The sequence below is a fragment of the Stigmatopora nigra genome, chromosome 16, assembly GCF_051989575.1.
Source record: "Stigmatopora nigra isolate UIUO_SnigA chromosome 16, RoL_Snig_1.1, whole genome shotgun sequence".
NCBI lineage: Eukaryota > Metazoa > Chordata > Actinopteri > Syngnathiformes > Syngnathidae > Stigmatopora > Stigmatopora nigra.
In genome coordinates, this window is record NC_135523.1 from 1,495,228 (window position 1) to 1,521,334 (window position 26,107).

The window sequence follows — 26,107 nt, forward strand, 5'->3', positions numbered from 1 at the left end:
AAAAAATAAAAAATTACTATAAACCCAAAAAAGTCACCAATTTTGACCCTCAATTCAGTTGACCACGAGAACACGAACATCCGCTGGCTTGACGACAGTTTTTAACATTAAAAGCATAAATCTAATGCATTGTTATCAAATTTGAATTTTATCTCTTCAATTTTGCATCAGATTAGTCATACATTATTAATTTTAATCTTTTAAAATTCATCCAAGTAACTGCAAACATCTGCATTTCCAAGTTCAATTTGATCTGTATTTTATTTTGAAATTTTAAGCAAACATACGTCCGCTAAGATGTCAGCTTGAAACTAATTACAAACGTACACTTGTAAACGTGATGAGGGCTTTTTGGGCTAAACGTTGACATTATTTGTAACTGTTTTAAATCGATAAATCAGTCTAATTTCATATTCTTAGAATAACGCTTTTCTCACCACAGAGATCGTGTTTTGGCGAAGATAGCTGAACGTTAATAGCAGGACGAAGGGACAAGTACAAAAATACTTTTTGACTTTTGCCTGTATGCTAACTATGTACAATGATTATTATAGATTACTCTTTAAAGTGTCTATTTAATCTCTAGATTTATGGTGTGATCGTGGTCCAAAATCACATGTGGAAGGAACTGGATGGAACCTGATATTCGATCAATGGGTATGTATTAACAGACTCGTGTACTTAGTACTGCAATTAATCTTGAATTACCGACCTCATAATTACCTATCGTACGATTAATTATGGTGACATTCCATTATGAAGAATGTATTTCACTGTTCCTTATTGCACTTGTTTTGTTATTTTATTATGATGATGATGTTAATTTATTATTACTGGGGATGATGATGAAAAGAAAATGAATGAATTAATCAACTGTTCTAAGTAATAAAGCATATTAAAATTATAAAAAAATAAATCATAGTTATCAAAAATAAAAATAAAAAATATACATATCGATATATAGCGAGATACAGAGGTATCTGGAGCTATCTAGAGACATCTAGAGACATCTAGAGACATCTAGAGACATCTAGAGACATCTAGAGACATCTAGAGACATCTAGAGACATCTAGAGACATCTAGAGACATCTAGAGACATCTAGAGACAACTAGAGACAACTAGAGACATCTAGAGACATCTAGAGACATCTAGAGACATCTAGAGACATCTAGAGACATCTAGAGACATCTAGAGACATCTAGAGACATCTAGAGACATCTAGAGACATCTAGAGACATCTAGAGACTTCTAGAGACTTCTAGAGACATCTAGAGACATCTGGAGACATCTGGAGACATCTGGAGACATCTAGAGACATCTAGAGACATCTAGAGACATCTAGAGACATCTAGAGACATCTAGAGACATCTAGAGACATCTAGAGACTTCTAGAGGCTTCTAGAGGCTTCTAGAGGCTTCTAGAGACTTCTAGAGACTTCTAGAGACATCTAGTGACTTCTGCAGACTTCTAGAGAACTCTAGAGAACTCTAGAGAACTCTAGAGAACTCTAGAGAACTCTAGAGAACTCTAGAGAACTCTAGAGAACTCTAGAGAACTCTAGAGAACTCTAGAGAACTCTACAGAACTCTAGAGAACTCTACAGAACTCTACAGAACTCTACAGAACTCTACAGAACTCTACAGAACTCTACAGAACTCTACAGAACTCTACAGAACTCTACAGACTTCTACAGACTTCTGCAGACCTCTGCAGACCTCTGCAGAGAGACCTCTAGAGACCTCTAAGGCCCCCTCTGGAGACCTCTGGAGCCATCTAGAGACATCTAGAGGTATAGGGGTACAGGGATAAAAGCGTATAGGGGTAAAGGGGTATAGGGGTAAAGGGGTATAGGGGTGAAGGGGCATAGGGGTATAAGGATATATAGAAAATATATAGATATAAAACTCATTTTTCTACGTTTTACACCATTCCAGTCAGCGCCAAATTAGAAACACATTTACTCCACATAATATTCTTTACGGCTCCTTCGAGTGTGAGGTGACAAGAGAAGAAATAAGACATCAATAAGTCTGCAAAATAAGATTGAAAAAAAATAATAAAGCAGCTCTAAAGAGAACACTTGTGGAGATGAATGTGGAGTTCGGTGGCGGCTTTTATTCGGGGAAAAAAGTGGCGCTCTTGGCATGTTTTAGATGAACGCCACGTTGACAGACTTCATATATCTGCTTTTGAAGAAATAAAAGAGGAATAATTAGGCCGCCGGCGTGCGTGGCGCGTGTCAACGCCGCCATTGACACGTGGAAAAAACGTGCGCAACGTGACGACCGTTCATCAAAGCTGAATAATTAAACGACGTAAACGAAGGCTAGTGCGGAAAAAAAAAAACGGAATCGAATGAAACGCCATCGTCATCTTTGACGCTGACGGCTCCTGCATTATTGAAGGTGCCTGAAAGCAACGTGAACGCAATTCGGGTCAACTTGGAAAAAGCATACTTCAAAGTTTTTAATATATACAGTTATACCTTCATTGATGCTATTTTTTTACTGGGGTATTTTTATTTTTAGCTAGTAACCAGGCGATTAAAAATATGTAGGAATTTGGAAGATTTTTACATTTTGGTTTTAGGACATTGTTTGATATATTTTGACATTTTTGTGATATGAGATAGGTGAGCTACGATATGTACGCATTGGGGAATTATTGTGGTTTTTAGATAGGAGGTTAGCTGATTTACAATATATACGAATTTGTACAATCTTTACTTTTTGGATTTTGTAAATTTTCTACACGGTAAGTACATTATTTGCCATATTTTGACATTTTTTCGCAGTATTAGCCAGGTGAGCTTCGATATATACAATTTGGGCAATTATTGAGATTTTTAGCTAGGAGGTGAGCTGATTTACAATATGTACGAATTTTTCCCGATTTTTACATTTTGGATTTTGTAAATTCTACATATGTACACATTTTCCATATTTTTTAATTTTTTTGTGGTATTAGCCAGGTGAGCTACGATATATAAGATTTTGGCAATTATTGCAATTTTTAGCTACGAGCAAGCCAATTTACAATATGTACGAATTTATCCGATTTTTACATTTATGATTTCAGGTAAATCCAAATGTTCCATATTTTGACATTTTTTTGCAGTATTTGCCAGCTGAGCTATGACAAATAAGATTTTGGCAATTATTGAGATTTATAGCTATGACCAAACCGATTTACAATATGTACGAATTTGTCAGATTTTTACATTTTAAATTTCAGATAAATACAATTTTTGTGGTATTAGCCACATGAGCTATGATAAATATGATTTGGCAATTATTAAGCAAGGAAAAGGGAATTTATGCTTTAAAAGAATTGGTCCGATTTTATTTAAGATAAGATTTTGCTAAAAAAATTAGATTTTTTTTAAGCAAAATTGTTTGCAATATGTAAAAATATCATCAAATTTGACAAATTCTGAGCCAAGTAGAAAACTACATCTAAAAAATACAATGTAGCCCAATGAAGAGCCTTTGAATAGAAACCAATTTTTGTCATATCTTAAACCATTACATCATCATGACCCTTAATATTTGAATATATAATGTTGTGTTAAATTTTAAGACTTGATTAGGACTATTAGACTATCAACATAATGCACTTTTAGAGCCTCCAAATGTAAACGAGACGGCCGATATGTAACATTTAACGATGATCTTCAATAGGACGGACGGCGGGGCGCCGTAATTGCGTCAGATGATTAAAGATCACATTAAAGTTTTTGCTAAATGGCTCTCTTTGCAAACTCATGCTCGCTCAGCCATATTGAAATAACTCAAGTGTGCCTTTAAATCGATGAATATTATGAACATTAGCAAGACTAGATTATCAAGTTACTTATAATGAAGCTACGGAAAGTTGACTTTTAAGTAGCTGAATCAGCAGCTTGGCGAATGATGGCCGACAGTTTTTGAAGCTCAATTAGATGGCGATTGGCGTCCATTTTTTGATAGAAAGAGCCATAAACAATTGCTATTTTCAAATGTTAATCCTTACCAGCCATACTCGCTATTTAAAAGTCAAAATAGATGAAGTTTTGCTGTCTTTTTATCACTTTTAAAGTACAAAAAGTCTCAGTATTTCAGCCTCAGATTGAACTTTTACCCCGCCATGACACGTTTCTTCTCGTGGTTGCGGTTGCAATGCATGCTGGGACATTCCCCCCCCCCTTACCCCCTCTCAGGTGGAGTTACGAATCTTTCAGGTTTGTCTCGCAATGATGCGCCGGCTCATTTATTTATTCTCTTTTCTCTCGAAAGAATCTGCTGACCTAAATCGGCTACCGTGGGGCGACTATTATAGAGTTATTTTTAGTCCAATCAAGACTGCCGTGCACTTTCCTCCTTTTGCGGTGCCCTCATTTTTTTATGGGGATGATTTTTTGATTGTTTTCCGTATGGCAATTGAATAAAAAACAGGTCAACCAGATAGTATGAGACTTGACCGTCTATTGGTGGGTCTTCAGTGCCATTTTCAATGATAGGTGTCCAATCCGTGCCTGGGAATTGAAGTAAATTGATTGCTAGTGGATGTCAAATCTAGTTGGAGAGAGAAACCGGAAGTGAATGATTGTTTTTGCAGGACCCGCCCACTTTAAATATATAAGGGACGTGTATCTTTAGCAATGAGTGAAGGATTGATCATTTATAGACGTCAATGTCAACCAATAAGAGTGCTTGGACGTTTGGTCGCTGGTCTATTGGTCGCCGGTCAAATGGTGACAGTTTCCTGTTAAAAAAAGGCTCTGAAAATTATATTCACGAGAGAGAGTTTAATTTCTAAGAGAAAGTTTAATATCTAAGAGAGAGAGTTTAATATCTAAGAGAAAGAATTTAATATCTAAGAAAGAGAGTTTAATATCTAAGAACTGTTTAATTTCTAAGTACTGTTTAATTTCTAAGTACTCTTTAATATCTAAGTACTGTTGAAACTTGCTCTAAAAATTATATTCATGAGAGAGTATAATATCTAAATATTTACTGTTTTCAACAGTACTTAGATATTAAACAGTACTTAGATATTAAACAGTACTTAGATATTAAATAGTACTTAGATATTAAACTCTCTGTCTCAGAAAGTAAACTCTCTCTCATGATATAATTTTCAGAGCTGGCTTCAACAGTAAACTCTCTGTCACCATTTGACCGGCGACCAAAAGACCAGCGACCAAACGTCCGGTCACGGCCGATATGTGTATCACAAGTAAGTATCCATTCATTCACTGCCTTCCTTCCACTAAAACCTGATTGGACGAAATTTGCTACCACTGATGATACCAAGAGTCCAATCCATTCAAGCCGGGTAGGATTTCCGTGACTAGTCGTTTGTCTTGTAGTGTCAAATCTAAAATTTTAGGGAAGAATTGAACTGCAAATATTTCCGACTGATACTTCATGTTGCTAATTCCTGGTTTTTAATGTTTTTTCTCAATCAAAAAAATGTTACTGTATACAGCGTATTATAAACGGCGAATACGGGTCGCTAGTTTTGAACCCCGATTTCTTACATGTCATGGCAGCGCGCGAGTCTTTTGTCGTGTTTAGCCGGCCTATCGCCGGCGGGCCGAAGACATGAATCACGATGAGAAATGCATTGAGAGTCGCTCTCCTCCAATTACCTGCCAGGATGTTTCATGAGTCATAATATGTAAACAGCTGAAGGCTATGGCCGTCCTACACACTACACACACAGTAGATGTACGCGTGCTACACGTTAGCTAAACGCCGAAGAGCCAAATAGTCCGTCAGGTGGTCAATTAGCTTCTTATCGGCCCTGGCATGTTTTGGCTCGCAGATACTACTCTCGTAGCGCCCGCCAAAAATGATTTATGTCTTCGCCAACGCACGTGACGGGGTGACCGTCACATGGGAGTTATCACGTTATGGGGGTTTTTCTAGGGGGAGGGGCTTAATTCTAGAGTCCATCAGATCAAGAAATATGTAAAATAAGAGAGTGTTATTAGTTTTTTTGTGGCTGGATTTGACATTCCAGAAATGGTAAAATGATCACTGACACTCATTAGATAAATGCTCTTATGATGGGTGTATATGGCTCTTAGCTAAAATATGGAAATATTGATTTGATATGAGGACGTGGCATCTCATAAGACTAGGCTTTCATTTCAAACTATTCCACAAAATGTTGGTTTTCATAAAGAGCAATACTAAGTGTCCTGCGAGTGCAAACAGTGGATTGGCATCACCTGCCTGTCACAGCCCAACCCCCGTTGCTTCAAGTTTGAAACCTCAGGAGATCCTGGCCAGATTTCTGGAACCAAAAGCTCCCCCCTCCTCACCCACAGTGGCCCAACCCCCGTTATTTCAACCTTGTTACCTATAATTGAACCAATGACTTGCAAAACTAAAATCTGCCTGCTATAAACTGTCAAGAGCCAATTCAAGACTTTTTCTTTTGACCTATTTCAAACATGGGCCATCAAAGTGCAAACTTTTGACCATATTGACCCATTTAAGAGCACCTTTGTTGAATGATACTTCACCCATTTCATTCTACACAGTTGTGTAATGATGACAAAAATTGATTTTGATTTAATATGAAGGCATAACATCCTATAAGACTTTCAAAGTATTGCACAAAATGTTGGTTTTCATAGAGAGGAAAAGTTCCCTCAATACTAAGTGTCCTGCGAGTGCAATCAGTGGATTGGCATCACCTGCTTGTCATAGGCCAACCCGCGTTGCTTCAAGTTTGTAAGTCAGCTCAGTCAGTCAATGCTGGTCAATGCTTCATGGCAAAAATCCTTCCCCACCTCCCCACACCATCCCAACCCCCATCCATTCAACTTTTTCACCTATGTATGTGCCTTTTTCACCTCTCCAAAACCACCCCTACCTGGTATAAACTGTCTAAAGTACTTTAAAATTCATAAAGTGACTGCAAAACTTCATGTATTTTGACTTTTAAATAGTGAGTATGGCTCGTTAGGAATAACATTTGAAAAATATATTTTTTTAAAAGATATATTTTCCTAAAAAGCTTATTATAACAGAAACATATTTAGCCTAATTTACTAACACTTTAATGGTATGTTTCCACAACCTTTAGTGATTTTTAAACCCCGACTAAAACAAAGATATAATAGCATTTTGACAGGTTTTGTCATAGTCTACACTTATATTTTTTTAAAAAAGATAATTCTTTAAACCTCTTAGCCGAGCTAGAATGAATCAATAACATCTTTGTGATGATTCCATTTCCCGTAATGAAAAGTGTCAAGTAGCGTTTTTGTTTGTTTTTATCCCTTTCACTCCGCTGACCTTGATTAATTCTCCGCCGTTATTTCTGCATTTGTCCGACGAGATGATGCATGGCATCGACCACCGCGTGACAAAGTGCGCCGCGCCGCAAAGTGAGCACATTATTATTGTTTTTTTTTGATTTTTTTCTTCCCCTCCGTGGCCTAGAGACACCGAGGTCGGTGGTGGCGGACTATCAACGATGGTGATATAAAAGAATTTTTAAAAAAAGCTGTTCTAAGCGGAAGGTGTAGCGAGATGTAATAAAGGCCATTCATCGCCATGTCGCCCAACAACTTGCGCTAGCCCAGCTGCGCTTATTAAAATGATCAATAAAAGGTACTTTGATTGAGGACGGGAAAATCTGTGGACAGTCTTAATAGCACCTCAAGAAACGGGCGTTTTAGTATATATACACATGTATACCCATGTATACACACATATATATGGGTATACATGGGTATACATGTGTATACATGTGTATACATGGGTATACATGGGTATACATGGGTATACATGGGTATACATGGGTATACATGGGTATACACGTGTATACATGTGTATACAGTCTTAATAGAACCTCAAGAAATGGGTGTTTTAGTATATATACACATATATATGTGTATATACGTGTATACATGTGTATACATGTGTATACATGTGTCTACACGTGAATACATGTGTATACATGTGTATACATGTGTCTACATGTGTCTACACGTGTATACATGTGTATACATGTGTAAACATGTGTATACATGTTTATACAGAGGTACACATGGGTATACAGAGGTACACATGGGTATACAGGGGTATACATGTGTATACAGAGGTACACATGGGTATACAGGGTTATACAGGGGTATACATGTGTATACAGAGGTACACATGGGTATACAGGGTTATACAGGGGTATACAGGGGTATACAGGGGTATACATGGGTATACATGGGTATACATGGGTATACATGGGTATACATGTGTATACATGGGTGTACATGGGTATACATGGGTATACATGGGTATACATGGGTGTACATGGGTATACATGGGTATACATGGGGATACATGGGTATACATGGGTATATATGTGTGTATATATACCAGAGACACGGTTATTTATTTGTATATTTATTCATGTATTTATTTATTAACTTATTACCTATCTATTTAAGTCTAAAATGTATTTTTTCTGTGTCTGTATTCTCACCCTCTTGCTACTGTGACAACGAAATTTCCCGAAAACGAGATTAATTAAATTATCTAATCCAAATCCTATATCCCCGTTTTCAAAAGTATGTATTCTGGGTTATTTTTTAGGTTTTAGATTCGTTAGTTATAATTGTTGCTAGCTTTCCCTCATCAGTGTTGCTAAATTACTTTAATTTTAATCTTGCCATGGTCCTCCCTCGTTACCCCATGTTTTTACCGATACTCAACCCGCTGTTTTTAATTTCTCTGCACAAATTAGTGTATAGGGTCCTTTAAAAACTGTGTTGTTTTGATTTTCCCAAAATTCTATTCCTGTTTCAGTAGGCGGGATCAAGTGCCCGCTCTAAAATGTAACATTCTTCTGCGGGTATTTTGTAAAGAGCAAAAAAACCTTAAATGCAGACACAAAAACCCGCAAAAAATGAAATAAAATAACCCAAGTTCAATCATTATTGTTTAAAAGTTAAAGCCGCAAGAGGAATTAAACTTTGCGGCAATCTTCCACTGGTACCGAGTGCCAAAACTGTGAATTTTCTCAATTTAGCATCATCCATCTGTTTAGTGTATGTGCTTCCAAATAGAAAACAATTGGATGAAATCTCTTGAGGAGGACTGGAAACGATTCAAATGACCCAGAAATGATCAAAATGGCAGACTTTTACATCTCTCACTGTTCTTTTTTGGTGAATTCCGTTTGATTGTCTGCATTCGGGTTTTCCCGTGTTTCTTGTCTTGTTCGTTTCAAATCCATTGTTTCTCTTTCCGATTGTTTTGTCACCATTTGCAAATTTTCTCTATATTTTTGGTTCGGTACATTCCTTAGCACTTGCATTTTGTCACCTAGCATTTTTTTGCTAATCAGGCTACCCACAATTCAGATGTACAGGTTTTTATTTTACCAGGCGGGTTTTGTCGGTATAAACCACAAACCAAAGCGGGGGTTTGACAACGCCACTTTGAATACAAACCCATTAAGACTTGAGAGCCCCCCCCCAAAGTAGATTGCCAGAAAAATAATGTTAGCGTACAGTGCAAGCAATTTTCCACAGCGATATCCCAGCTTGCCTTCTCTTTATTATTAATACCTCGCCTACAGTTCCAGTTGAAGCCATCCATCATCATTCTTGACTTCTCTGCAGCGCGCCGTTTCTCTCTTGCCCATGTGCAAAAACACTACTTGGGTATTTTGGATTGGATTTGATAACTTTATCCAGTATTTTGGGAAATTTTGTTGTCACTGTAGCAAGAGGGTGAGAATACAGACAGAAAAGACATTTTAGACATAAATAGAGAGATAATAAGTCAGTTGATAAATAAATACATGAATACAATGTTGCTGAAAAAAATATATATAATACATATATACATACACGTATATATAAGCACATATATATATATATACATACACATATATATACATTCACATATATATGAGCACATATATATATATATATACATGCACATATATACATGCACATATATACATACACATATATATAAGCACATATATATACATACACATATATATAAGCACATATATATACATACACATATATATAAGCACATATATATATATATATATATATATATATATATATACATACACATATATAAGCACATATATACATACACATACATATATAAGCACATATATACATACATATATAAGCACATATACATATACATACATATATAAGCACATATACATATACATACATATATTAGCACATATATACATACACACACTTATATTAGCACATATATACATACACATACATATATAAGCACATATATACATACACATACATATAGAAGCACATGCATACATACACACATATATAAGCACACATATATAAGCACATATATATATATATATATATATATATATATATATATATATATATATATATATATATATATATATATATATATATATATATATATATATATATATATATATATATATATATATATATATATATATATATATATATATATATATATATATATATATATATATATATATATACATACACACATAGATGTACATGCATGCATACGGTAGGTCCAATTACAGCCATTTTTTGTTAAATGCTCTCCCCAGGCCTTTGTAGGTTTATCCTGGGTACTCAGCTGTGCACCCACATTCCAAAAAAACATACAGGGTAGGCTGAGTTATTACTTAACAAAAACTAAAGAGATTTTAAAAACCCGATCTTTTTTCACCCTCTGAAAACGACACTGGTCTATCAAGAAGACGGTAAAAGAGTTTATACAAAGTGTTTTTGGACCCATTAGCAAGACTAGCATTATGTCTTGGGTTTGTTTACAAGCACGTTGTGTTGCTATTTATCGCTTCCCGTGTTTGAGAAATTCGCGACGATGTTTTTAAAAGCCCACGAGAAAATTATCCAATCAAAGGTCGGTCAAATAGGCCTTGATTTGCGCTCGTCTTCAACGTGGGTTCACGCTCATTGCCGCTTGATTGCACATCATCGCCATGGGGGATAACAGCGGGTGTAAATCAGCAGCTGATTAGATGACTGCCAGGTTAAGAAAAAAATAGACGGAAAACGGCGGGATGCTTGCTTTCTCGCTCTGGGAAAACGAGCCTTAACATGGGGGTCAATTTGTCAGTTTATTGTCAGATTTTAACGAACACAACGCTAGTGGCAGACTCAAGAATTGCCAAATTGGCAAATAAATACTCAAGTAAATTGAAAAACGAGGCAAGGCAGCAAAGAAAAAAATATATACCGTATTTTCGCGACTATAGGGCGCACTTAAAAGTCTTACATTTTCTCCAAAATAGACAGTGTGCCTTATATTCCAGTGCGCCTTATAATCCAGTGCGCCTTATATATGGAAAAAACTGAAAACCAAAAACGAAAAACCACCACCACTGTCGTATATTAAAAAAAACACAAACGCCTGAACTGAATACTCAATACTGTTAAATATTTAGATGCCATCTTAGTTTACAACATCTTCCATCATATAGCTCCTCCCCCACTGCAAGATTTTATAACAAAAAATCCAAAACATCAACAATGGCTGGCTCTAGAGGTGACTGTGTACTTCATTCCTGGAAGTCAATAGCAATTACCGTATTTTCACTACTATAAGGCGCACTTAAAAGTCTTAAATTTTCTCCAAAATAGATAGACAGTGCGCCTTATAATACAGTGCGCTTTATATATGGAAAATGTCATTCATTGAGGGTGCGCCTTATAATGCGGTGCGCCTTATAGTCGTGAAAATACGCTACATATGTAATATTCCCAATAAAAACATGGCAACAAAACTCTGTGACCTTTGAACTTGTGTATACCCAAAATTCTAGTACACGGGTACAAATCCAGCCCTGCACCTTCCTCGGCTAATTAGATGCGACTGGGGTTATCCTTGATTAATTAACATGCTCGGCGTGTTCCAGTCAGCCAAGTCCGGATTTATTTATGAGTTTATTCGACACGAACAAGCTGCTGGCAGAGAAAATCCTTCACGGGCGCTCGTGCTAAAAAGGAAATAGCATCCCGATGCGTTTGTGCGATATTAGTTGTTTTATGGTCTTAAAGGCTCGCTAGCGGGCTCCATTTGGGAAATCATTTTCTTGGCTGAACGGCAAAAGCTTCTCATATCTGGTGCTTTTTATTCATTTAAATATCACCTAAGTAGCTGACGTCTTTTTATCGTTTTGTTTTTCACTAGCGAGTCGGTTCCGGAGGCCGGAAAACCATAGCGACAGACGTTTGTTTGCCACTTCTTCCCATCGGGGGCGACGTTTGTTTTGCGCCCGGTTCTAAATACCGAGGCGGAGAACACATGGCGGGCTTCGGGAATTGCCGTTGGTTTACTGCGAACATGTTTCCGTCCCATTTGGACTTGGAGCTACGTTGCAAGACGCCATCTGGGCGACGGGAGCCCGTTTCCAAATTGTTGACGTGCTATCAATGCTAATGCGAAGCAGACAGTTGGATTATACTCTCAGACGGACTGGATTCCTACTTTAAAAAACAGTCATAACGGCGGCTACCCATGAAACTGCCAGCATAACGCGGGTGGTTCTCTTTAATAATTGTGTGTTTGAAATGTATAAGGAATTTATCTTGTTTTTGTCAATAGTCTACATTTTTAGTAAAGTACTACTGTATTTTCATGACTATAAGGCGCACTTAAAAGTCTAAAATGTTTTCCAAAATAGACAGTGCGCCTTATAATACAGTGCGCCTTATATATGGAATAAAACAGAAAACCAAAAACGAAAAAACACCACTGTCGGATATTAAAAAAAACACCAACGCCTGAATTGAATACTCACTACTGTTAAATATGCAGATGCCATCTTAGTTTACAAAATCTTCCATCATATAGCTCCTCCCCCACTGCAAGATTTTATACCAAAAAATCCAAAACATCAACAATGGCTGGCTCTACAGGTGACTGTGCTTCATACCTGGAAGTCATTAGCACTTACCGTATTTTCACTACTATAAGGCACACTTAAAAGTCTTAAATTTTCTCCAAAATAGACAGTACGCCTTATAATACAGTGCGCCTTATATATGGAAAAAATGTCATTCATTGAGGGTGCGCCTTATAATGCGGTGCGCCTTATAGTCGTGAAAATACGGTACATACGTATGCTTTGCAATATACTTTTATTTATTATTATTATTTTTTTTTTGCTGTTATCTTCTGACTCTTATTATTCTGCCAAGTTTTATTCACTACTGTATTTGTATTTTTCTTTTTGCATCTTTTATGATTCATTCTTATCATTTCTCCTGTTTTTATTTTGTAGGGATGTCCCCCAGACAAAATGGATTGGACGCCCAGTACCACCAGTGACAGCCAATTTGTCAACAAAACGTTATACGGGTAAGTTGAGGAATTTTTCCTGTGTTATTTTCAGGAAACAATTTACAAATGCTATATGCTATCCGTGCCACGTGTCCGTGTCATTATCCCTCTTCAACCTGCGTCTGGTCATTCTATATTTACACCAATATCCGCTTGAAGTACATCGTATACCGGCCCGGGGCCAGGGGAGATCACCCCCGTTACCGACACGTTGCATTGATTGAGGCCAATCAGCGCCAGGGTTTTCGACCTTCTTTGGCGTTGTTGCTCGGCTCAAACGCAAACCCGCCGTTTCCATCATCTCTCCCGGTAATTGAGCTTTCCCAAAGCCTCCCCATTACCCGCGCCGCCATCCGATTATCCGCGGGAAGCCATTTCCCGGCTCCGTTCCCGACATCGTTGACCCTCTTCAAGCTGTGACGCGCAACGCTTTGACGGGCTTCCCCCGGAATTTTCCACGTCGCAGAAATGTCGAGCAAAGTCACGGCTATTAGCCCTAGCGGGGGAGGAGCCAAAAGGGTCATCCGGGTCAGGTCCGGCCGCGGTGATAACGAGGACGCTAGCTGTCTTCACCTTTGACCCACGCTTCGGAAAGTCCTTGATGTTCCACGCCGTTAGCGCCCCCTGGGAGAAGATTGTCAAGGTTTTTACACAAAAACTGTCAGACAATTTGTAAAAAAAACCTGTTCGTTTAAATAATTATCTTGTTTAGTTTTTCCTTAAGGGTTTCGATTTAGCTATTATTCATTTGTTCGTCTTTTTTATACATATATTCATACATAATCATACATTTGATTAAAAAAATATCTTCAAGCAGAGGTTGGACAAACTGCAAAAACAGACGATAGCTTTTGAATTCCTAATTTTGATTAAAAAAATAATGATAATAAGCATAATAATGTTCACCATTATTATGCTTATGATCATTATTTTTTAATCAAAATTAGGAATTCAAAAGCTATGCCCAGTTTTAGAACAATCCCTTCATTTGTAACAATATACTACATACTTTTTTATATTTATTAAAAAAAACCCTTCAAACCTTAGTAACCTTTGACCTATACCTCCCAATATAATCACCTCTTCCATCCCATAATAGAAATATCATATTAGTCTCACTAGAATCCCTGACTACATTCCTATGTCGAAAACCAACCTTGGAAAGTCCCAAACCTCTGACCTCCCAACCCCTAAAGAAACACAATTATCCCACAAAATCCCTTTTCTTCACTCTTGAATCCTCTCAAAAAGCAAAGAAAGCCCCTCCCCCTACCCACAGGGGTGAGTGACTTCATTAAACTGACGCCCAATCAGATGTCACGATGCCAAACATTGCTTTGATAACCCACAATTATAAACATGATCTTACATACGAACTAGTCTAACAGATTTATTCCTTCAATAGACTTGTTTCCCCTACTTTTTCATTTACGCTAAGTGCTGGCAGAACGCTAACGAGAAGCTAACTAATGAGCGTCTCCGTTTTCAATAAATTTTCTAGGCCTGCCGGAAGCTGTTGCCACAGAAACAAAAAGTAATAAGACCAAAGCAAAGGGAAAACAAGTTAATGAATGTCGAGCCCCAAGCTTTAAGAAAGTGTTTAATTTCAAGCGCAAATAGCTTACAAGTGCGCCCTGTTTGTCGAAATAATGACGGATCTTGAGAGTAAATGATAACGCAAAACAATTCAATTTGCCGTTAATGACCTTTTGGAGTGCAATTTTTTTTATTAACAAGTGTGTGAAGATAAACTGCCGTGGAAAATGAGTATTAGTGCATTTTTGGGGGCTAATGTAGCTATTGGTGGTGTTTTTTTTGTTCAAAACAACGTTCCCGGTTTGACGTTTTCCCCTGCGGAGGAGGAGGCGGGGCTGTCTTTTTTTTGGCACGTTTTGGTCATTAATTATAAAGATAAACAACGCGTGGCGCTCTTCTTCTTTTTAGGACGCTCAAGGTCAACCGCGCCGGCGTTTTGTCAGTTCGATGAATGCCTTTTTGTTTGTTTGTTTTTTGGTTGTTTCACTTTTTTAGCCACAAAAAAAGACTATCCTTAAATTGGAAATGTAGAGAATTGCCTAATAAACAAAGACAAAGTAATGAGCAGATGTTAAAAAGAAAATGAGATTGTTAGATATCATTTCTGATAATAGGTGGAATTTTCAAGGCTTAATCAATTTTTTTCCACCAAAAAACATAATTTTTTGAGGAATTCAGGGCCAAATTGAGTCTATAGACTCAGAAACAAACAAATATAATGATAAATAGATAATAAATAGTAATAGATAATAATAATGTAAAAGGCAAATTCTGTTAATAAATATTTTGATAATTTGCACTAATTATTAGTTTTAGTGACTAATACAGTTTTGAAAATAGTGGGCTTATTGTTAGTTCTATGTCATTTTGCAATGAGTTTACTTGTCCGGCCCGCTTGATCTCAAATTAAGCTGTATTCGGCCCGCAGACCAACGTTTGACACCCCTGTACTAAGGCAATCCGTTTGTATCCCCATGACGACTTCACCTCCGAGGACTGTCACGTCCTTGCGATGCTCTTGTGGTGAGAGCCACGTGTCCGTCTCGTAGTCATCCATCGCACGTCATCTACGATGCACTCCGACAATAAAGGACATCACTTTCGCCTTGCACTCACGGACACCCAATGTACCAGCCGACTGTAGCTTTTATCGCACGGCGAATACGCTGATTGTATCCTTCAAACTTACCGGGATAAAACCCTACCAGAAGAGCCTCTCAGTCAAAAAAAAATAGTCCAAAGTGAACCGTGTTTTATTCAACCAAAACCAACTGGGATTGGTCCTCATAAACCAAAACCTTAGGAGGACTTTTTGGTGAAGACAAATCAATGAAGTCCTTCCAACGATAAAGCGATTTAATTATTAAGTTATTTTCAGTCTAGATCAGTCAAAAAAGCAGTTTTTTTGCTAAAAAACGAAATCTAGCAATCTTTTAAAACATATTACTTTGCATTTAGGAATGAGTTTTGTAGACACGCCCCTTTTCTAAACCTAGGAACTCTTCCTAAAGTCCCACATCTCTATATTTTCTCAAGATACATGCTAACACCTCGATTAGCCTGGAAACCGAACAAACAGAGACCTCCCGAGTCCAATAATTAGTCCCATGGGGACAAAATGGCCCTCCAACAGCACATTTTCTGAGATTATTCGTCCCGTCCGTTGCAAAAAGGACCTTCTCTTAGCGTCAAATTGGTGGAGCAACATTCTGGGAACATGGTGTATCGATCCCCTGGTGTTAAAGGGAGGTCTCGGCTACACGTCATGGCGCAGCTACACCAAACGCTGTTATTTTGCACGGATTCTGAGCACAGAGCTGCCACGGATCGATTCCTGACAGGGAGGAGAGCGGTTCATTATCGGACTTTTGCAGCTGAGGAGCAGATCATTTCCCGCCGGGGTTGTTGGCCGGCTAGCTGCTAGCTAGCCTAGATTATCCACCAGCCAATTTAGTACATCGATGCTTGATAAATAGGACGTCCGGTCTTATAGGTTAAGATCCTAGTTACCTTGCACTTTGTAACCCCTCAATCGGGACTTGGCTTTGGTTCTGGTTTAACCCAAAAAAGTTGGTGGTGGGATAAAAAACCGGTGAAGACCCCCGCATCTTGCCGTATGAGTGGTCTTGGTTCGAGTCCACACCTTGGGACTGAAAATGAACCGCACTAGACCAAAAAAAGGTCCATTTGTATTTTGTTATGGACCAAAAATAGGAAGCTAAGGATGCTCCCGGGTTCAAAAGTCATGGCACCACAGTCAAGACCGACGTTTGGTCACTGGTCTTTTGGTCGCCGGTCTTTTGGTCCCTTTTGGTCGAGAGTTTATTATTTAAACCAGCTCTCAAAATTATATTCATGAGAGAGAGTTTAATATCTAAGAGAGAGTTTAATATCTAAGTACTGTTTCATATCTAAGTACTGTTTCATATCTAAGTACTGTTTCATATCTAAGTACTGTTTCATATCTAAGTACTTTTTAATATCTAAGTACTGTTTAATATCTAAGTACTGTTGAAACCAGCTCTCAAAATTATATACATGAGAGAGTATAATATCCAAATATCTACAGTTTTCAACAGTACTTAGATATAAAACAGTACTTGGATATTAAACTCTCTCTCTTAGATATTAAACTTTCTGTCTTAGAAAGTAAACTCTCTCTCATGAATATAATTTTGATAACTGCTTTCAACAGTAAACTCTGTCACCATTTGACCTGCAACCAAAAGACCAGCACCCATCTCCATTTTTAACATCCAGTCAACAGGTGCATCCCCAAACTCCTCCATGGCCCGAATCCACCTCCCCGGATCCTTATCGTGTTAACATCTCATCGGTTTACCCGTTAACACCTGCGACAAGCATGGAATAATTTGTCTGGCCGCTAAAAGCCCAATAAAAGCACTCCCATGAGCAGGCGACAGATGTGACACTGAGTCCGCCGGGGGTCCTACAGCGGCTCCTATTCGGTTCCAGCCACTTCTTCTTTTGCCTTGGTGGGTATCTGGACTGGAGTATTTGATCCATGTGGATGATTGGCACTTTGGCGAGTAGAATGAGCATAGAGAAGCCGCTCCCTCTCTCGCCATCACACATCTATAATTCAGTATTCCCCCTTCTTACCAACCTCCGCACCAGCCAGCCAGCCAGCCGGCGCCCTTCTCTTTAGCCTTTCCCACCGGCTGCCACGTGCACTCCAGCGTAGCGTCCCAGCAGCTGGCCGTCAGCCATCCGGAAGCCCGCAAAAAAAAAACAGCGCAGGTAGGACGAGTGTACGTCAGGTTACGTGAGCTGTGAAATGGTCCATTTGCTTTCTGACTCGCTGCATCATTTATTTGTTTTTTCTAGCTATCTGATGCTTTCTTTAGAGGGTTTCGGGGGGGGATGGAGGGGGTAGGAGGAGGAGGAGAAGGCGAAGATGCTGTTGCTATGGCAGCCTTTGGAATTACAAATTGCAGCGTCACAGGTATTTAAGGGAAACAGACTCACAGGGTAAAGTTTGCCAAGCTAGTTGCTCTTGTTTCCTGCTGATTTGAATGTCCTCCAACAGCACGGCAGGTCACCGCTACGATTCAGAATGAAATATGTGCCCCCCCCTCCTCGCCATATTCGCTTTACGTCCTGGGCTCGGCGTGTATCCTAAGCCGTACGTGGCTAGATTGCGAGGCGAGTTGCCGTCGGAGGGAAGATGAATGGATTTGATACACTGCGGCATGCGGTTCGGGAGTTTTTGTTGACTCTACCGTGCGGTGAGGCGGCGGTGGTGGTGGTGGTGGGAGTAGTGGGGGTGATTGTGAGTGTATCTGCCAAAGTAGTTTTGACCAACAAGCTTCTATTTTTCGAGGTGATGGGATGCAATTGTCAGCACAGCTGGAAAAATTGCGACCGGAGTTGAAACTGAAACTACCTGATAAAATGGAGCTACTTTGTATTAGCGTAGCGTCTAAGCTATGGTAAGGACGCTGTCACCTGAATGCTCAAATTAATGGGGCAGTGTTCAAAATAGGATTTTTAGCATTATTCATCTAGTTAGCAGCTCTACTATTAACACCATGGGCACCCTTAACTTAAGACAACCATGGAGCACTCCATGCTATCGCTAAGTGACTAGCCCAAAGCAGAAAAATGGTTGTTTGTTAGCATGGCAAGACAACAATCAATGTCCTTTGTTTTATTTAACTTTGGTAGTTTGCATTTTAGTTTATTTTTTGCTACTGCTGTAATCAGTTTTGTTACTGTTTTTTGGCTACTACTGTCACCAGTTTTGCTACCGTTTTCTTTGCTAATGCTGTCACCAGTTTTGTTACGGTTATCACTAGTTTTGTTCCCGTTTTTTAAGTTTTTATTTTTTATTTTTCAGATGTCTGAAATTTGAAAACAACATAACCTGTTTGCAACTTGTCAGCTCCTTGAGTTTCTTTCGTTTTGTAGTATTTGTAGTATTTTAGGGTTAATTAAAAGGCTAATATACACTAACCAAGAAGTAACAGGCGAACCGCATAGTACAAAGTCCACAAAAAACTTGTAAGAAGCCGCAATATGAATGCAAAAACCCACAGTTTTTAATGGTCATTGCTTAAACTCTCCACATTTGATCAGTTAGAAAAAAATCCTCCACCCGCCGCTGCCCTTTCAGAAATAGTTTAGACACCCATGTGGTAAACCCTCCAGCTTTAGCGGTGTCAGCACATTTGTCAAGTGGACCGGCGGACTTGCACAACCCACTCGCAACCCAGTTTCTCCTCAGAAACCGAGCCAAAGGCTATCGAAAGTAGGGCAAAGTGAGACAAAAAGTATCTTTAGAGTATATGGCTAAAGCTATTAGCAGAGAATCGGCAGTCAAGGCAGAAACTGAGAAATATAGAGATCATTTCCGTCTTAGACCTTTAGCGATAGCGAGCTTTTGAGACATGTTTTTCGTCCCGTATTGCTGTCGATTAAAACAGCCCGGGGCGGCGATTACGCAGCTGCTCCCTGACGGGGGAATACAATAAGCCTAATGGCGGCGGTGCTGTGCGCTCTAAAGACTCTGCTTTAATTCTGAAGCTACGACTAGACCAGAAATAAGAATAGGACTGTTTTTACCTGATTCCGAGCGCAAGTGTTTATATAGATTTTTGTATACTCTATTATTTGTTTTTGTTTAAAGCTAACATCATTTTCAGACCACAGAATCGACCCTGTTGTGTAAGGGTATTTGATACAAACTTGTCGTTTCATTTTCTGAACCGTTTATCCTCAAGGATTGTTGGGGGTGCTTGAGCATATCCCATCCAAGGCGTGGGACATCCCTGAATCGGCGGCTAGACAATTGCAAGGAGACAAAAGGACAACTAATCATAGCTAGTGGCAATTTAATAACATTTGAAAATAGCAATTGTTTATGGCTCTCTCTTTCAAAGAAATTCCCGACCCCTTGATTTAAACCAACCTGGAATCAAACCCTCGACCCCAGAGCTGTGAAGCTGGCTCCCTAACCACTCACTGCCTTTTGCCAAACAGTCATTTCCAAAAAGTTGTTCTCGACCCTTACTGGGGATTGATCGACCTTTGTCAGACTGCAACCCGATTCCATTGATCGCCATTGATCAGGACTGTGTTTTCTTTGATAAACGCCTTCATTGGGTAAAACCAAAAAGTCTGCTATCTTTTCTCCCCACCTCAACCAGTCTATACTCATCAGCCAGTCTGCTTTGGAACTGATAAGATACAGCAAAATGCATTGTGGGTCATTTCTTACCCAAGCTCTTCCACTATTTGTTTTCTCCTTCTCTGGATTTAACGGAAAAGCAAAGACTTGAACGTACGCTATGGTCTTCTGGTACGATTCCCGTCCCCTCGGAGTCACAGTGGCTTAACCCGAAGCTCCCCCGGGCTCCTCATTCCGTCTAGAAACGAGCAAATATTTGAAGCGGCTCCAGTTTACTCCGGTTGGAATGAAAGCGCAAGGCTTAAAGCTTCACAGATAGGCCGGTGAATAATCCGCTATCGCCAAAACGCAGCCAAGAATGTGACACCTGGTGCTAAAATTGTGAAGAACGGGGGGTGGTCATATGGCGCATTAGGACAAATTTATGATCTCCGACTAGGGAAAACTGAACGGGTACTCTGGACACTACTCGGGAAAGTCGTTTTCCATTTCGGGATAGATATATATGATGTTAACTATGGTGGGATTTATGTGGGTTATTAAATTGGATGGATACAAAAAACTAAGGGCTCAATTGTTCATTTTTTCCATCTTGAGTGGCAATGAAGTGGAAAGTTGAAGAGTGGGAGCTAATGGACTTTTGTTGGGGGGTAGAAATATGTTTTTTTTTATAAGTATGGTCTCGTTAAATGGCAAGTAAGACGATAGAGTTCAGTTTATTCTTCGAATTCGGAGTGTAAAGTGTATAACTTTAATTCTTTGAAATCAGGTTATTCTCAGAATTATGTTTTTAGAGTCGTCATTTACAATTCCGTTAAAAACTCAGAAGTCTGGATTCTAAAAATAATAAACTCATAGCTGTTTCTTGACTATTTTTACTGCCTAATCCTCTTCTATGAATTTGACATATTTTCTCATATTTAATTTTTTTGCAATTTTAAATTACCATTTTATGGTTATATTTTCCATATTATGGTTCCATTTTTCATTTAAATTTTCTACATTTTCATTAATTAATCACAAAAATGTATCCACTTGCCAATTAATTTTGCTGAATATTTCTTTAATTCGAATTCAGGCATCAAGAAAAATAATATTTTGCCATTTTTTAGTTATTTTTTACTCCCTAATCCTCTTCTATAAATTTTACATATTTTCTCAAATTTTTTTTTTTGCAATTTGACTTTCCCATTATATGGTTACATTATCCATTTTAATTTTCCACATTTTCCTTAATTAATCCCAAAAATGTATCCACCTACCAATATTTTTTGCTGTATATTTCTTGAACATTCATTTAGGCTTCAAGAAAAATACAAAAATAAACAAAAATATACTTTTTACTACCCAACAAAAACAAGTTGTGATCCATTCCTCCATGAAAGTCAATGACTGGCCCTGTTTTTTTTTTTTTACCGTATCAAAAAGGACCCCAATGACCCCTGGGGGTGTCCGACACCCCCTCATAATTGCCGTTCGCGCCGCCGTCTCAACTTCTTTTCGCCTCTGTGAGAAATTGCATTATCCGGGTTTCAGCTAGAGTCGGTCAGCACTTTGCCGGCCGAACGGCGGTGGCGACGCAGCACTTTTCTCGTCAGCTATCCGTCTTGTGGCGGCGGTGACGGTTGCTACGCGCCTGTGACAGTGTAACGCGGCAGCAATTAGGCTAATGGCACCCGTGTATTAACCCGTGCCAGAAAAAAGGTGTAAACATGAGCGTTGGAACGGTGCCAATTTCACGCAAGAAGTGCCGGAGGTTAGCGGTTTTTGGGGGGGTTTGGTTGGGGAAAATGTGGTTTTTGTCCACTCGTGTTTGTCCATGGTGCTTGGACTTTTGGTCGCCGGTCAAATGGTGACAGAGAGTTTACTGTTGAAGCCAGCTCTGAAAATTATATCATGAGAGAGAGTTTACTTTCTAAGACAGAAAGTTTAATATCTAAGTACTATTTAATATCTAAGTACTATTTAATATCTAAGTACTATTGAATATCTAAGTACTGTTGAAAACAGTAAATATTTAGATATTATACTCATGAATATAATTTTTAGAGCAAGTTTCAACAGTACTTAGGTATTAAACAGTACTTAGATATTAAACAGTACTTAGATATTAAACAGTACTTAGATATTAAACAGTACTTAGATATTAAACAGTACTTAGATATTAAACAGTACTTAGATATTAAACAGTACTTAGATATTAAACAGTACTTAGATCTGGTTTCAAAAGTAAACTCATTTGACCGGCAACCAAAAGACCGGGTACCAAAAGACCGGGTACCAAAAGACCAAGTACCAAAAGGGACCAAAAGACAGGGGACCAAAAGACCGGGGACCAAAAGACAGGGGACCAAAAGACTGACGACCAAAAGACTGACGACCAAAATACTGACGACCAAAAGACCGGCCACCAAAAGACCGGCCTCCAAACGCCCAGTCACGAAGGTGAAATAGGGCCCCAAAACTGTAAGACCAGTACACTAACCACTCAACCGACAAGCCACCACAAGTCAATACTCTCAATCTAGAACCTTCATTTGAGCGTTAGCACGAACCATGTGACGCGGTGGCGCCGTAGATCAAGCCGCTATTTTGCAGCCTCCCCGAGCCGGCGCCCTTTCACGGTTAGAGTCATGAGTGTGAAAGTGATGGCCCAGAAAAGCACACTTTCAGAGCAGGTAATCATAACCATAAATCATCCCGTTGCAACTCGCCTTCCCATTGGTCGAGCGGCGAGTGGGTCAGGGCCGCTGCTGAATTTGCATCACCCCCCCCCCCCACTAACCCCCCACCCCGGCCCCCCCAAGGCCATACCGAGCCCGACTTGCGGCCGACTAGGACTTCTATGAGGTAAATGATGAAAGAACTGGGGGCTGTCTAACCCACTTAAGGCCGACGCCCCTTCATAACAGCTTTCAAATAGCGTTATTAATGACTTGATTATTTCTAGTCCGCGCTAGTTTATCAATGTTGTGATCTGAGAGAGTTTGCTGGGGGTGGCGAGTGTCCAGATCAGGACAGGAATCACTTTTTTGGAGTTCTTTTAAAGTCGTAAACGCCGCTCAATGGCTTCATGGGTAGGACTAGGGGGAAAGGTGCTCGGACGTTTGGTCGCTAGTCTTTTGGTCCCTGGTCTTTTGGTCCCTTTTGGTCGCCGGTCAAATGGTGGCAGAGTTTACTGTTGAAACCAGAAGTACTGTTTGACATCTAAGTACTGTTTGACATCTAAGTACTGTTTAATATCCAAGTACTGTTTAATATCTAAGTACTGTTTAATATCTAAGTACGGTTTAATATCTAAGTACTGTTTAATATCTAAGTACTGTTTAATATCTAAGTACGGTTTAATATCTAAGTACTGTTTATTATCTAAGTACTGTTGAATACCAGCTCTCATGAGAGAGAGTTTAATATCTAAATATCTACTGTTTTCAACATTACTGAGATATTGAACAGTACTGAGATATTGAACAGTACTTAGATATTAAACAGTACTTTGATATTAAATACATGTAGTACTTAGTTATTAAACAGTACTTAGATTTTAAACAGCACTTAGATATTAAACAGTATTTAGCTATTTAACAGTACTTAGATATTAAACAGTACTTAGATAATAAACAGTACTTAGATATTAAACAGTACTCAGATATTAAACGCTCTCTCTCTCTTAGATATTAAACTCTCTCTCATGAATATAATTTTCAGAGCTGGTTTCAACAGTAAACTCTCTGTCACCATTTGACTGGCGACCAAACGTCCGGCGACCAAACATCCGAGCACCTTTCCCCCTAGTCCTATACCCATGAAGCCATTGAGTGGCGTTTACGACTTTATCCGAGCAAAAGCGACATTTCCATAGACGGCGAGAAACCTCCGCCACGCAAGATAAGATGGAATAACACTTTATTAATCCCTGAAGGGGAAGCGTGCTCACATTTGTTAAGAGGTGTCCTCAAAGAACCCGTTTGCGCCCAAGGAACACGCCGCCTTTTCTTTTCAGAGGCGACTCCGTTCCAAGGAAAATGTTGCATCACTGGAAATTGAAGTGACTTTTTACAGTTGTTAGCCATTTTATTTTCTCAAAGCACTTGTCTTGATTGTGCAGATACAAAACCGGCATGTAAATAAAGTATTCTTACTGCATTATTTGAGGACATTACAGGTTTTAGAAATAAATAAGTGACTTTATGAATGATAAATGTTAGCCAGTTGGACACTTTGCTATCCATAGATGTCCAATCTTTTTGATATAGGCAGTATTCAAGTATTAAGTATTCCAAATTCAGGTTTATAGATTATGTACTTTGTTTCCTCACCCAAAAAAATTAATAATGTAAGAAATGGTGGAAAAATATGTTTTTATAACTAAAGACTTGAGCACCTTAACTTAAAATTTGGGTCTTATAAATTAGAAGTTTAAATATTTGATGAATATAGTTTCCGAAAATATATATTGTGATAAACTGTCCTAGTTTAAAAAAGAATACCCTGCTAAATTACATAAATAATAAAAAAAAGATTTTAAAACTGGAAAAAAACTAGATTTGATAAAAATGTAAGAAATAGTAGTAAAAATGACTTGAAACTATAGAATTGAGCACCTTAACTTGAAAGTTGTTGAAACTTGTCCCTACTAATTAGAACTGTACGTCTTTTTATCAGAATCTGGCTGGCGACCTATCTATTTTGACTGGGCGGACTGAAAGAGACCATTCAAAAAAAAAGAGGTAACTCCATTTATTTCTCATTTTTACGTAAGATTAGCTAAAATGGCTCATTCCATTTTTTGTCATTTTTAAGTAATTGATCTCTATTGGATGTCCAATCTGTTCGAAGTGGGAGATTAGAAGCGAGTGGACGCCCTTCCCACTTCAAACTGATTGGACGTCCATCATCATTAAAGCCCGGAAGAGTTAAATCTTGTTGTTTTTAGGTAAATAAACCTTTAAATCCCACTCCTTAAATGATATCATATATTATTATTAATTAAAGGGACCATTCAGCTTTGTCTGCTACATTTAGCGCCAGCCAACCTTGTGAATAATTGATAAGAATTTATTAAAATAGCTCTGTTCTTTTCACGTTTTCGTTATTTAACCTTAAAGGGCCCTCGCGGCTCGGTCCTCACAATCTTTTTAGACGCCGTCGAGTAACAAGCTCCACGGGAAAAGATGAAAAGCAACACGTGACGGGTCGCCAAGGATTCCCGGCGTGGCGCTAATGCTAGTGCGCGAGAGGCGCCAGCGTTTGAGAAAAAAATGGCTGAGCTGGCATGCAAACGGCGCTTCATTCATGAACGGCGACATATTTCCTTCCCCGGGAAGGCGCGCTTTGATGTTGCGCCGCTGAATATTCAAGGCGGCGATGGCGTACAGTAAACATGGCGTCCTTTTTTGCTTTGATGTCGTACGCTGATTAAACAGCAACAGCAAATGGCGACTCCCAAAGGGATTCTCGTAATTATAACGGACGCATTTTTGGTTATGATTGGACGCCGGTCGTTGATTTGGGTGATAGCGATGTGGATGCTATGTGTAGCTATGTAGATTTTTGTTGGTATGGGAGGGGG

General features: G+C 38.7%; 1 long non-coding RNA gene across 1 annotated transcript; it reads left to right on the plus strand.

Moving 5' to 3' along the window:
• The first annotated feature begins 305 nt into the window (after positions 1-305).
• On the plus strand, positions 306-25,269 carry LOC144209764 (uncharacterized). Its single transcript, XR_013329231.1, has 4 exons — positions 306-495; positions 587-657; positions 13,291-13,367; positions 25,201-25,269. It is a non-coding gene; the product is annotated as an uncharacterized LOC144209764 (long non-coding RNA).
• The last annotated feature ends 838 nt before the right edge of the window (positions 25,270-26,107 follow it).